Below are 14,061 nucleotides of genomic sequence, written 5' to 3'. Positions count from 1 at the left end.
AGTGTGGTTGGTGGCTAAGTGCACCTAAATTCACTGAAATAAAAGTTTATAATTATAAACAACTCCCCCACATTTAAGGCAACACTTTTTCACTGGAATAACAATATATATCTTGATTGGCTTATAAGAGCTAACATCCCCTTTCTCAGGTCAGAAGATTGTGCATAAGATGGCCCTTAAATACCAGCAGGCTGGGAGGTTGGGAGGGGTATTCCCAGGAGCAAAGGGCACGTTATGTGGGTCCTGGCCAATATTCAGCTATGGCCCACATGTGTCTTATGCAGGTCCCAGCTGAATATCAGCCAGGATCCACACAAGCCTCGGTGGCTTCCTTATATTCATTTAGCCCTGGATATATAATGCTGGTGCTCAGACATGGCCTGGAATTGAATATCCAGGGCTAAATCTGCCTGTGGCAGTCAGTACTTAAAAAATCACTGACTGCCGCAGGCTAAATATTGGCTGGTTTTTATTTTTATTAAAATGTTAATTTTTACCCTTTTCTATGTAATATTCTAAAAATACACATTTAATGACAAAAAATTAAAGTCTGGAGTGATAAAATTTATACCTGGGACAACAATGTGAAAATTAAGATTACTGCTTTATCAATGGTGCACAGGGTCCAACTGTCTGATTGTGGAGTAGATAAAAGCTGGATATATGCATGTTAATGTGCAATATGTCATTTAGGGACATTCTAGTCTGAACCAGTTTCTTAACAGATACTGCTATTTATTGAATCGCTGGCTGAGCCAGATCAGGAACAATACATAATAAAGACTGTTGCTAGACTTGCAGAGTACAGCTGCTGCAGCCTCCTCATTCTGAAAGCTTTGCAAGGGAAGACGTGGGAGAGGCAGTAATAACTGTGTTCTACGCTCACTTACCCTTGAGAAAAGGTAATAAATAGAAATAAATCAAAAAAGAGAAGAAAAAGCGAAGATACTTACCTGTAGCAGGTATTCTTCGAGGACAGCAGGCTTCTTATTCTCATAGATGGGTAGACACTGTTCTTGCATCGCCCGGCCTGGCAATATTGCCGCAGTAAAAAATAGAGCTTTAAGGAATGTGAGCTGCGCTCTAGCGCGCATTTGCTAGAGCCTTCCTGCCCGTCGCGTGAACGCACAGCTTCAGTTTAATACAAAAGCTAAAAAACTAAAAAAAAATATCAAAAAGACAACTCCAAGGGGAGGTGGGCGGGATTGTGAGAATAAGAAGACTGCTGTCCTCGGAAAATAGCTGCTACAGGTATGTATCTTCACATTCTCCGAGGACAAGCAGGCTTATTTATTCTCGCAGAGGGGGAATCCCTAGCATCCAGACTCACCCAAAACAATAAGCAGTGGTCAATTGGGCCTTGCAATGGTAAGGACTTAACGCAGATTAACCTGAAAGTATATACAAACTAGATAAGAGTGGAGCCTGGAACAGAATAAAATGGGCCTAAGGGGGTGGAGTTGGATTCTAGACCCCAAACAAACACTGACCGCCCAAACTGACTGTCGTGTCGGGTATCCTATTCAAGGCAGTAGTGAGATGTGAATGTGTGGACTGAAGACCACGTTGCAGCCTTGCAAATCTCTTCAATGGAGGCTGATTTCAGGTGAGCCACCAATGCAGCCATGCCTCTAACATTAAGAGCCCTGACATGACCCACCAGTTCAGCTTGGGCATAAGTGAAGGAGATGCAATCTGCTAGGCAATAGGATATGGTGCATTTCCCAATGGCAACCCCCATTCTGTTGGGATCAAATTAAACAAAAAGCTGGGTGGACTGTCTTAAGGGCTTTGACCGCTCCATGTAACAGGCCAATGCTCTCTTGCATTACAAGGTGTGCAAGCTGCTTTCGTCATGATGGGCATGAAGTCAGGGAAAGAATGTTGGCAAGACAATCGACTGGTTCAGATGGAACTCCAATACCACTTTCAGCAGGAACTTAGTGTGAGTGCGGAGGACTACTCTGTTGTGATGAAACTTAGTATAAGGTGCATCCACTACTAAGGCCTGAAGCTCATTGACCCTGACTCGCCTCCACCTACCCTCCTCTCCTCCTTCCTGTACACATTAATTGATTTGATTACTTTATTTTTGTCTATTAGATTGTAAGCTGTTTGAGCAGGGACTGTCTTTCTTCTATGTTTGTGCAGCGCTGCGTACACCTTGTAGCGCTATAAAAATGCTAAAATAGTAGTAGTAGTAAGTAACAGCCACCAAGAAAACGATTTTCCAGGGTCAAGTACTTCAGATGGCAGGAATTCAGTGGCTCAAAAGGAGCTTTCATCAGCTGGGTGAGAACGATGTTGAGATCCCATAATACTGGTGGAGGTTTGACAGGGGGCTTTGACAGAAGCAAACCTCTCATGAAGCAAACAACTAAAGGCTATCCAGAGATAGTCTTACCTTCTACACGCTGATGATAAGCACTAATTGCACTAAGGTGAACCCTTATGGAGTTGGTCTTGAGACCTCCAGCCCACCCCAACTCCTCCCCCCCCCAGCGTTCTATTTCGAATACCTGGTGGTCCATGGTGACAACACCCCCTCTTGGCCCCCTTCCAGGCCCCCCTACCTTTCGTTGGAGGAGGGACGCAGCATGCCTGCCTCCCTCCTCTTCCAGTCCACGCCGATGCATGCTGCGTGCCCTCCTCCAATGAAAGCTAGGGGGGCCTGGAGTGGGGCCAAGAGGGGGTGTTGTCACCATGGACCACCAGGTATTCGAAATAGAATACTGGGGGGGAGGGGTTGGGGTGGGCTGGAGGTCCCAGTTGATGGATGGGAGGGTGGGAGAACCTTTGGCCGGAGGCAGCCACTAAACGGTTTCTGGGAGTTTGGGGGGCTGGAGACCCACCAGACCTCCAGCCCTCCCCCCCCGTCGCTGGGTGGGAGGGTGGGAGAGCCTTTGGCCGGAGGCGGCCACTTCTCGATTTCTGGGGGTTTGGGGGGGGGCTTGAGACCCACCGGATCTCCAGCCCTCCCTGAACATGGAGGGGGTCGGATCGTCAGTGGGGGGGGGGGGGGGGGCAGGAGGTCCACCGAACCTCCAGCCCCCTGATCGCGTTTGCTTTCTTTGGGGGGGGGGGGGGGGGGGGGGGAGACAGGGGCCTGCCAGCATGCTACTGCATGCAGGACAGGGCTCACCATTCCTCCCCAATGATCCACAAAATCTAACGCCAGCTCGGAGCTGGCGTTGATTTTGCAGCGGCCAGCGACTCAATCTTTGGCGCGCTAGCCGCTGATCATTGGAGATGAATGCGATAAGCGCTGATTAGCATGCATTTGCAAGCTAATTGCGCTAGAAGCCCTGTTTAGCATGCATTTTGCATGCTACTTGCGCTAAGAGCCCTCGAGTGCGTTGTTTCAGGCGCTCGAGGGCTCTGATCATGGGTCGTCTGCAAACTCCGGCGCTAGTATGGCGTTAACAGCCTCTAGTGCCGGAGTTTGCTTTTGATCATGAGGGCCTCAGTGGGTTAGAACAGGGTCTCCCCTTCAAAAGATAATGCCTGCAAATTTTCTGTGATTACATGGTCTGCAGGCTACATTGTAATTTTTCTTTTGTATACTGCTTTGGATCTATGGAGGAATTAGCAGTTAATAAATACCAGATTAGATTGGATTTAGTATGATTGTTGAACTTGTCGTCTGAGTATGGGTATATATTCACAATAATAAAAATTGTTTTAAAAGTAAATAAAACAGATGCATGCCTGCACATAGGTGCAGAAAGTTGCATCCACCTTCTAGGACATCTAACTGTGTGGAAGCAAATGTGCATTAATGAGGATTATGCTAAAAGTCTACTTTTAAAGAAGCATTAAACTGTGTCACGACTGTGGTCGTGATCCCTCTCTGACTCACCTTATGTCCCGATGGCCAGCTGCTGTGCTGGCTACTGTCTGTAGGGATTCTTTCCTGTGTGTTTCAAGCCTCACTTTGGGTTCTATGTATTTCCTGCCTCTGTCCTTTAGGGTTTCCACTTCCCGTGTGTTTCAAGCCTCACTTTGGTGTTCAGTGTGTATTTCCTGCCTCTGTCCTGTAGGGTTCCCACTTCCTCTGTGTTTCAAGCCTCACTTTGGTGTTCAGTGTGTAGTTCTTGCCTCTGTCCTGTTTATAAGGAAGTGGTGCATTTTCATTCAGTGCCTTTGCAATGCCAAAGGTCTCCAGGTTAGTCCGTGTGCAGTGTAGCACTTCTGCCTTGTCCTAGTCTGTGTGCCCGTGGGCACTTCTGCCTTGATTTCTTGTTGCTTTGTTCTTAGCTTGTGTCCCTGTGGGCACTTCTGTTTTGATTCCTTGTTTAGGGTGCCTGTGTGCACTTCTGCTTCTGTTTTTCTCAGTCTGTTTGTGTGCTGGGTTCAGCCTTCAGCCATAGTTCTGTTGTTTGTCTGTGTGGGTCAGCTTTGTATCCTGCTTGTGTCTGCCCTGTTTGTCTTCAGCTCTAGTCCCCTTCCTGCTTGTCTCTGCCCTGTTTGCTTCCAGCTTCTGTTCCTGCCAAGCTTGTTTGAGTATCCTGAATCCTGCTTGAGTATCCTGAATCCTATTCCAGCCAAGCTTGTCCGAGTATCCTGGGTCCTGTTTGTTTGAGAATCCTGAATCCTGTTCCCGCCAAGCTTGTTCCAGTATCTGGTTCCTGCCTAGCCAAGTCTGTTCCAGCATCCAGTTCCAGCCAAGCCAAGTCTGTTCCAGCATCCAGTTCCAGTCAAGCCAAGCTTGTTCCAGTATCCGGTTCTGCCTAGCCAAGTCCGTTCCAGGATCCAGTTCCAGTCAAGCCAAGCTTGTTCCAGAATCCGGTTCCAGTTCCTGCTAAGCCAAGTCCGTTCCAGCATCCAGTTCCAGTCAAGCCAAGCTTGTTCCAGAATCCTGTTCCAATCCAGCCAAGCCAAGTCCATTCCAGAATCCTGTTGTTCCTTGCTTGCTAGTCCAGATCTGGTTGGGAGGTTTGCCTCCTGCTGCCGCTCATCGACAGTAGGCCAAGGGCTCACGTTGTTCCAGAGTCCATGACTGTTTTTTTTAAAGCCTGGGACCGTGACAAACAGGCACAGTTTGTAAATTTTACTTAAACGCCCTGATACAAAAGTTACCCTCCATGAAGGTAAGGATTTTTCCCAAATATGTCCTATTATACATATGTAAAAAGCCTCTTATAAAGTTACTTTACATGTACAAGGACATACAATGTAATCAGGTACATACCTTCATGTGAGCAGATCATGGGTAGCATTATAACGTATGTGCATACATTATATGCTAACATTTATGCTTACTCTTGAGAAGGCATAAATATTCATGGCTGCAATGTAGGAGCAATTTCTGTAGCAGTTGTCCTTGTAAGAGGAGCCTATGTCTTTTTAAGATAGGCTGCAAAGAAGTGCTTTTTTGTCTTCCAGAAAACAGGCAACTTCTTTTAAAATTACTCTCCATGTGTCATTTTTTAAAATTGTATCAGATAAATTATGTTGTACAATATGATAGTAGAATTCCCTCAGATGAGTTAAAGTTCATACTTTTTAAATTTTTGATAAAGGTTAACAAGAAAATTATATATTTGAGAATCTACCAGGTTTATAATATAAGAAGAAGAAAAATATCAAAAAGGAGAGTTGTGGGTGCTACAAAATCTTAACACTACAAGTACATTACAAGGTGTCTAGATATCTCTGAACAGAGACTGGAGACAGTGCATATTGCAAATATCCTGAAAACCCAATTGGCTGTGAGATCTCAGAACAGGCTTCAGAAACATTGAATTACTACTACTTAACATTTCTAAAGCGCTACTAGGGTTACGCAGCGCTGTACAATTTAACATGGAAGGACAGTCCCTGCTCAAGGAGCTTACAATCTAGACACAGAGCAGAAGATAACATATAGAGATGTGACCAAATCACATGGCATACTGTAATAAGATGGCTTTGACATCCTCTAGTAAGGGGGCAGGGCTGTCCTACAAAAACCAGCTGCTCAAGAGGGAAGCAGAAAGATCATTTAACTTGAAGCATCACTATCAGGTTTAATGGAGAGTAGGAAGAATTTCATGCAAAAACCTAAGGGAGTTATACAATACAATTGGTGAAGATTTCCTATGCAGTAATACCTTTGAAGTCATGAAATATTTTGACACCCACCAGACAGGCTTTAAAGATCTGGCTTTCTATCATGTCAACTATCTCTGTTACTTTTTTTCCAAAGACGAAGTCTCTAGCACAAGCAGCATCTGCTAACTTAGAGTTGACATCTTCATGCAAGCCAGAAGCTCACAACCATGACAGGTGCCTAGCTGCAACTGCAAAAGCACATATTCTGGCCAAGTTTTCAAAAACATCATAAACTGTTCTGATAAGGCCTCTGCCAGTATGGTAGCTAGTTGCATTTGAGCTTACACAGAAAGAGTAGGTGAAAAAACCTGCACCTTCTGAAAGATGGTGTGTGTCCCGAACACTGTAGAGCGGAGGGGCAGCAATCTATACAGACTGCGTAGCTCCTTGGAAGATTCCCTTTCATAAAAGATCTAACATATAGAAGTTCTTTCCTGAAGGACTGTTAGAAAAATCCTTGCTTCCCACCCCCCTCCCCATTTCTCATGGCTGCTTCAGCTATTACTGAAGGCTGTAACAAATGATCTTTAAATCTGTATTTGGTTGGACTATATTTTATGTCACTTAATATCGAAACCGGAAGGTAGAATATCAAATCAAACAATATCACTTTCTACCAAGATTGCAGACTGTTGGCAAGCAACCCAAGTTAATATCAAACCATGCAATAAATGCGGAGAAAAAAAAGACATCAGGTGTGACAGTCTACCTCTTTGTCAAAGGACAAGCCTTTAGTATAACGGGGAGACTGTCTCAATCACGTGTCTTTAAAAAAACTCCACAATTACATTATGTTTAACTACTGCTATCTTTATAATGGTTACACCGCATAGCTTGCTTGACAACAACTGCAAAGGAGATTCAACTCCTACTTTAAATTTCAAGAAGAACTTGGAAAGAGTACTTATCTTCACCGGAAAATCTTTTGATTAATTAACTCCGATTTCATCTGTTTGTACTCCACATATGAATAAAGTCCCGACAGGGAAACCCTGTTTCGCCAACAATAAGCTGCTTCAGGGGAATGTTCAAAAAAATCCAAGCTTCTGAATCTCTCACCATCTCCATAAATCACAAGATCAAAACATGGCGGATGGTCTCTCTGTTCCCATAATGCATTTATATACTCAGCGTCTGACGTCACTTCAAAAATCCTCCAATTAAAGAAACGCCTTCCATTCCAGCGCTATATTCAACCCACCGGGTATGACAGTCTTTAATTCAAAGATCCATCGTTGTTCTCTCTGTCGTAAAAGGCGTCTGATGTCCCCTCTCCTTTCCGAAATTCTTATCTGATCGATCACTATACATCGTAATTCAGAAAATTGATGACGATATTGCATGCAATGAGACACCATAGGTTCATGTGTTTTCTCCGCTTGAATGCAGTGCCGGTGCTCTATCAATCGGGTCTTTAAAGCACGGGAGGTCTGACCTACATAGCATAATGTGCAAGGGCATATTATAACATAGATTACATTCATGGAAATGCAATCTGTGTTAAAGTGCAGCCTATATCTCTTACCAGAAACAGGATGCACAAATTGATTTGAACTTAACATGATCTGACAAACGGAACAATGTCCACAAGCTCTATGAGACCCATCCTCATATCTTTTGTTTCGCTCTAAGTTCCAGACTATATTTTATGTCCAACTTCTTGAAAAAAGGTTGAACAGTAAGTGGATCATTTCGCATACAGTGCTTCTGGTCTTTAAGCAGTCCATGAACAAGTACAGCGAGTCATTTTGGGGGCCTCTATAGGTTTTAGAAGGCCATAAAGTTGGATCCTGGCCTTGTTTCCTGCTGAAATGGAAAGGGGATTTCTTTAGTCATTTGTGGACAAATTTTGGATATGAAATGTCCTCATATGGAGGCTCATATGTCAGCAGTGGAGAAAGGGGGGGGGGGGGTCAGATAGAATTCCTGTAGAGCCCTCCTCCTTATTATCTGGAGAGAGCAGTTGGATATCAAAAAGCTCTAGGAGGCTCTCTACATTAGATGGGAATGAGACTGGAGGAAATGAAGATGCAGACTCATGTTCAGACTCTGAAGTATACTGAAGCGAGACAATAGAATCTGAATGAGGTCTCTCTATGCTAATTTAAAGCCAGAGGAGTAAGAGGTATCCTTAGCTCATGGTGACGAAGGAACTTGATAGGTTCTGGAGATAACCATACATGAAATCAACAAATATCTTTTGTAGAAAAGAATAGGAATGTCCTGGAAATTTGAGCGATGCTGAAGATGAAGAGTCATCAGCCACTATAACCAACACTGGCATAAAAGGTGTGGGCTGCTGCACAAAGAACTGTGCAGAGGTAGGCTGGTCTGTGTTGAACATATCTGTTGCAGTGTCAGGCAGCTCAACAGATGTGCTAACACTGCACTGCTGCTGTTGTGCAGAAAGCGAGTCTTTATGCCCCCTCTTAGTAATAGTTTCTGCACTGGTATGTATATACTTTTATCAGTACTTCAACCAGGGTTGACAAAAGTGGTTTTTCCTCCATTTTTTGTAGGTGCTCCAAAAATGGCTGCACTGTGAGCCTGGAAGCCTTAGGAGTACTCTCTCTGCTTTGATTAATGTCTGGTGGTGCCCTTCAAAACTGGGTTCTTAAGGTCACTGTACCCTGAGGTTGGTGAGCTTTCTATGGAAGATTCTTGACTGGTATGCACGGATGTTGGAGCCTTCTGTGCAGACTTTTTTGTGAGATTTTCCAAGAATTAGTATTTTCTTGACTTTGAAATGCTCCCACAGCAGTGGCGTAGCCAGAAGTCAATTTTTGGGTGGGCACTAGACAGTGGTGTGCTGGTAAATATTTAACAACAGGCTCTCTCCCCGGTCCACCTCTGCGCCCCCCTCCCATCCACCTGTGCACCTCACCTCAAAATTGGAGAGCTGGCTATAGCCGGGGAGAGAGCCTGGGGGGGAGGGGGAGGCAATGCATTACTCTCTCCAGGAAAAAAAACATTAAATGATCCCAGGTTCCAATCTAATTCATGTTTAATGTGGGATAAAATGCCATAAATAAGTAAATAAATATAAACTTTTAATGTTGAGCACCTGATTCTCAAAGTGGACATATTCCAAACACTATAATGAAAATAAAATGATTTTTTTCTACCTTTGCTGTCTGGTGACTTTGTTTTTCTGATCATGCTGGCCCAGTATCTGATTCTGCTGCTATCTGTCCTCTTTACTCCGTTTCCAAGGCTTCCTTTCCATTTACTTCTTTACTTTCTGCCTTTCTTCTTCATTTCTTGCTCTATATCCATAAGTAAAAGCTGGGTCCTCCGCAGACCTGACTGTCCAGTGGATCCAGCTTCTGCCTATTTTCTTCATCCATGTGCAGTTTTCTCCTCTCTTTCCTTTTCCCTCATCTCATCTCCTTCATCACTCTTCCATCCCCTCCATCCATGTCCAGCATTTCTTCTCTCTCCCTTCCCTCTCCTCCATCCATGTCTAGCAACCCTCCTCTCTCCTGCCCTTCCCTCCATCTATCCATGTCCAGCAACCCTCCTCTCCCCTGCCCCCCCTCCATCCATCCATACCCAGTGACACTCCTCTCTCCCCTGCCATGCCCTCCCCTCCCATCCATTTCCAGTGATTCTCCTTCACCCCCATCCTTCCAGAGCTTACAATCTAATTAGGACAGACAAATAGGACAAACAAGAGGATAAGGGAATTACTAAGGAGTAGGGGCAGAGCAAACTCTCATGCCTGGACAAAATGGAAACTGTTAATCACCAGACCACCACATACCAATACACTGCAGCTGGTCTTACTAGGAGCGTCTTAATCACCAGCAGATAACTGAGCAAAGTTCAGAGAGGGCAGACAATGGACGCTTGCCTGCCCTTTAATCCCGGCAGAGTCTGCTGTTTGACCTCCCCAAGATCTTTTACCTACTTGTCCAAATCTTCACCAAATAGGAGCTTGCCCCTTCCCTCCCATTCCATCTGCCCACCCTCTGACAGCAGCGCTTCCCAGTCAAGCGGTTGCGCGCACGCGCACACTCTCCTACCTTCCCTTCTCCTCTCTCCCCCTTGCTTTTTCTCTGCCTACCCTGGCTCTCTCTTTCCCCCTCCTCTCTCACTTTCTTGGCCTCTGTCCTCTTTGTCTCTTTTGCTTGTCCCCTCTCTACTTCTTTCCCTACCTACTGTTCTCTCTCTCTTCTGGAGCATAGCCGTTTTTCTTACTATACATGTAGTGCTGCTAAGGTTCCATTAGAGGTCACTAGTTCTTAAGAAAAAGACTAAGCTTTAGAAGCTGGAAACAAAGGCAGCTCCATGAGTAAATATGGTAAAAAGACTCTCTTTACTTCATCTTTGCTCCGCAGACGCTGCCTACCACCGCCACGATTGCAGATCTACCTCCTCCCTCTGTCTCAGCAGCAGCACCGGTAGCGATTCAAACACACTGCCTCCTGCGTCTAACCCGGAAGCATCTCCTCTGCAGAGGGAGGATGTAGATCCTGCGATCGGGAACCGCTGCCGTCAGAGAGATGGAGGCAGGATTGGAGCACAGCCTGCTCTCTCCACTCCGCTGCCTCCACTGCTGGGTGGGACTGGACCTAAACTGGGTGGGCCTAGGCCCACCCGTGGCTATGCCCCTATAGGTGATTCAAACTCTCTTCAGGCTCATGGTAATATTCAATCACAATCTTTGCGTGCCTTTTGTGGTTAGGGCTCAAGCATAAGATACAGTTGGAATGAATGTCAAAATTCTAGATGATTCTATTGCATTATGAAAAAGGTCTAAATCCTCATTTTGGCAAAATTAATAATCTCTATCTCTCTCTTTTTAAAATAAAGAATGAACTGAAATTGAAGAAAGAATTTATGAGACAGCTTTGTTTCATATCCATTCAGTAGAATGGATAAAAGAAAATTGAGGAGCTGAGGAGACTGCTGCATACAAAGGGCCATGCATGCTCAGAACCTTTCATTAAGTTCTGAGTCTGGGAAAGCAGTTCCTTCCTAGCGCCAGTGACATCACCCACTTGTGTGCACGACTCGGTCTTGCAAGTCAACAAAAAAAAGACCGATTTGACAGAAACATTTAACTACCTCCAAGATATACATATGTACAGGAGGCAAAGAAGATCTAGAATGAAGGATTATAAGATTTATAAGATGAATGGGGGTAAACTCAGGAGTAATCTAAGGGAATAGTTCTTTATGGAAAGAGTGTGTGTGGAACAGTCAGATGTTGTGGACAGGAAGATAGTGAATGAATTCACAAAGGAATGGGCAATCATACAGGATCTCAAAGACAGGAAGAATTCTAGAACTTAGTAGTTGGTATATACAGGCAGACTAGAGAGGCTGCATCGTCTTTATCTGCCATCATTTCTTAATGTTTCTATTAATTACCCTCACAGGTTTGTGGCCAACAGCTGAGGGCTCCTTACAGACAAGAATTGTATGCTGAGGAGATTGATGCAGTAAGCTTGCATCAAAGCTCTATGCTAATGTTAAGTGCACAGCTTCCTAACATAAATATTTAGCTCACCCAATGCAATAACCAAATCATTTTTAAATACAGCCAGTGCAAAAAATGTGCACCAAGTTAAGTGCACATGGATCTGTGCTAGTGTCAACTAGAGGTCTTACAGAAGACCTCCAGTTGATGCTAGTGAAAACCCAAATCTTCAATCCCCCGCAGACACTCCTGATCCATCCCCAAGAAGAACGTACTCCGCTCTCGACCCCCCCCCCCCCCAAATTAAAGCCTGACTGAAAATGTCCCTGGTTGCCCAAGTGGACTGCCAAACCCCTTGACCCCAAAAATGTCTCTGGTGGCCCAAATGGGTTCCCACCTCCTGATCCCAAGAATATCCCTGGTGGCCCAATGGCTCGCCCCCTGGTCCCCAACCCCAAAGATTTCCATGGTGGCTCATGGATCAACAGTCCTCTTCCCAGCCTATGGGCCCAAACGATCTCCTCAATACTCTCAACTCTTCCAAGTGCACCTTTAAATTTGGGAGGCAGGAATGAAGGCTTTCTGCACTAGGGAGTAAGATTAGAATAGGAAAATCTTGAGTAAACTCTTGCGCTAATGAGTAGCTCTGATTGCTGCAGTGACCCCCAATTGTCTAATGTAAAGAAATGTTGCTGTGATGAGGCTCATCACAATTTAGTAATTTCAGATTTGTTAGATCATGTAGTATGTTAATAAAGTTGTGGTCTTCTAAACTACTCAAGAAACACATAGGTGGCGTGGTGTTATTAGGTTTCGGTGAGGGGAGAAAGAGAAGAGGTATAAAAAAAGAGCAGAGGAGTGAGTGTGAGGTGAACTGGTTTTGGGAACAACAAAAGCAGAGAGGAATTCTTTTATCTAATCTCATTTGATGAAAGAACACAGCCAGTATATTATAACATTAGAAAGAGAATAGAAAAGAATACATTAGTAGTAACAGAGGGCATCTGTTGGCTTATTTTATTTGCTGCCCAATAGAAAGGCAAAGTTAAGCAGCAGAGGATTTTAATCCAAGCGTTGAACCTTGGAAATTTTAAGAATTATTCATTGATAAGAGATCAAGGTTACTAGTTTACTAAGAAAACATTAGTGTGAATGCTAAACCAAAAAAAAAAATTCTGATAATCTTCCACTATTAGTGAGTTTGATTTAAGATAAAAACTGTAAACACTGCACTTTAGAAAAATAACACAAAATGTAAGTAGTATGACCAAACACTAAAAAAATATTTTAATAAATCATAAAGAGGTCATCTTTAAATCTATTCCATATAAATAAAACCACATAGAGAAACTAAATTTAAAACAGATTCCTGCTAAAACACAACATGGCCATGTTTCAGCACATGCTTGCTTCAGGGGTAAATTTTTTTTTTTGAAATTCTAGAACACAAAAACAAATATTTATATCAATAACCTAAAACACAAAGAACAAATCTAGAGAATGTATTTTATAAAGAGAGATACACAGACAGACACATGGGACCTTGATTACCTTGTAGAGATGGAACCCTTTTTGTCTTGTATGGATAAAGGCAGATTAAAGACTCCATGTACTAAAATGTGACATGCCCCAAAATAACTTGAGATTAATAAAATCTTTGAAATGGACTTAACTATCCCAAATTTGGTTCATATATTGAGTCTACAGTCGTAGATGAACTGCTCAAAGAAACAGAAGAAAGTAGTCATGCTGCTGTTTCTATATATGAAGCGAGACTGCTGGAAAATTCTAGACTCTAGTAACTAGCAATGGAGGACTCCTCCTCCTCCTCTATCTGAACACCAAATTCAATCAAAGTGAGTATGAGTGTTGAGCATTTGAATGAATTTTTTTGCTATAGACCAGAGTATCTGTACACCAGGCAGCAGTACAAAAAAATAGCTTTCCTGAAAGCAGCATTCTACCATCCACACCAGTGTTTTTCAATGCAAAGCCTGTGGGACAATGGAGGCCCCCACCCTCGTTCTATTTTTTTTTTTTTTTTTGCAGCTGGATGCAGGTCGTGAACTTGAATTGAGGAACACTATATTATAAAGTGAACAGTTCACTTGTTCCACTGGTAGAGAATGACACGGGGACCTGCAATAACCGTGGGGATGGGGCAGGGACAGATCCCACGGGGACAGGGACAAACTTTGTCCCCTTCTCACTTTCTACTTTGAAGCCTGTTAATGAACTGGACAGCGAAGATACTTACCTGTAGCAGGTATTCTCCGAGGACAGCAGGCTGATTGTTCTCACACTTGGGTCGGTGTCCACGTCGGCCCAGGATCGGAAGTTTTGCCTGCAAAATCTCAAAATCTTCCAGAGTCTTCTGGCGCCCACCGCTCATGTGAGAACAACTCCAAAGGGGAGGAGGGTGGGTTTGTGAGAACAATCAGTCTGCTGTCCTTGGAGAATACCTGCTACAGGTAAGTATCTTCTCCTTCTCAGAGGACAAGCAGGCTGCTTGTTCTCACACGGGGTATCCCTAGCTGCCAGGC

General features: G+C 44.0%; 1 protein-coding gene across 2 annotated transcripts in view; it reads right to left on the bottom strand.

Moving 5' to 3' along the window:
- LOC115465677 (serine palmitoyltransferase 3-like) overlaps positions 1-14,061 on the bottom strand; it is a 402,751-nt gene that overhangs the window by 93,597 nt on the left and 295,093 nt on the right. The window lies entirely within an intron of this gene.

This window comes from Microcaecilia unicolor, chromosome 3 (assembly GCF_901765095.1).
Source record: "Microcaecilia unicolor chromosome 3, aMicUni1.1, whole genome shotgun sequence".
Taxonomy (NCBI): Eukaryota; Metazoa; Chordata; class Amphibia; order Gymnophiona; family Siphonopidae; genus Microcaecilia; species Microcaecilia unicolor.
This window is presented reverse-complemented; position numbering and strand designations above follow the sequence as displayed.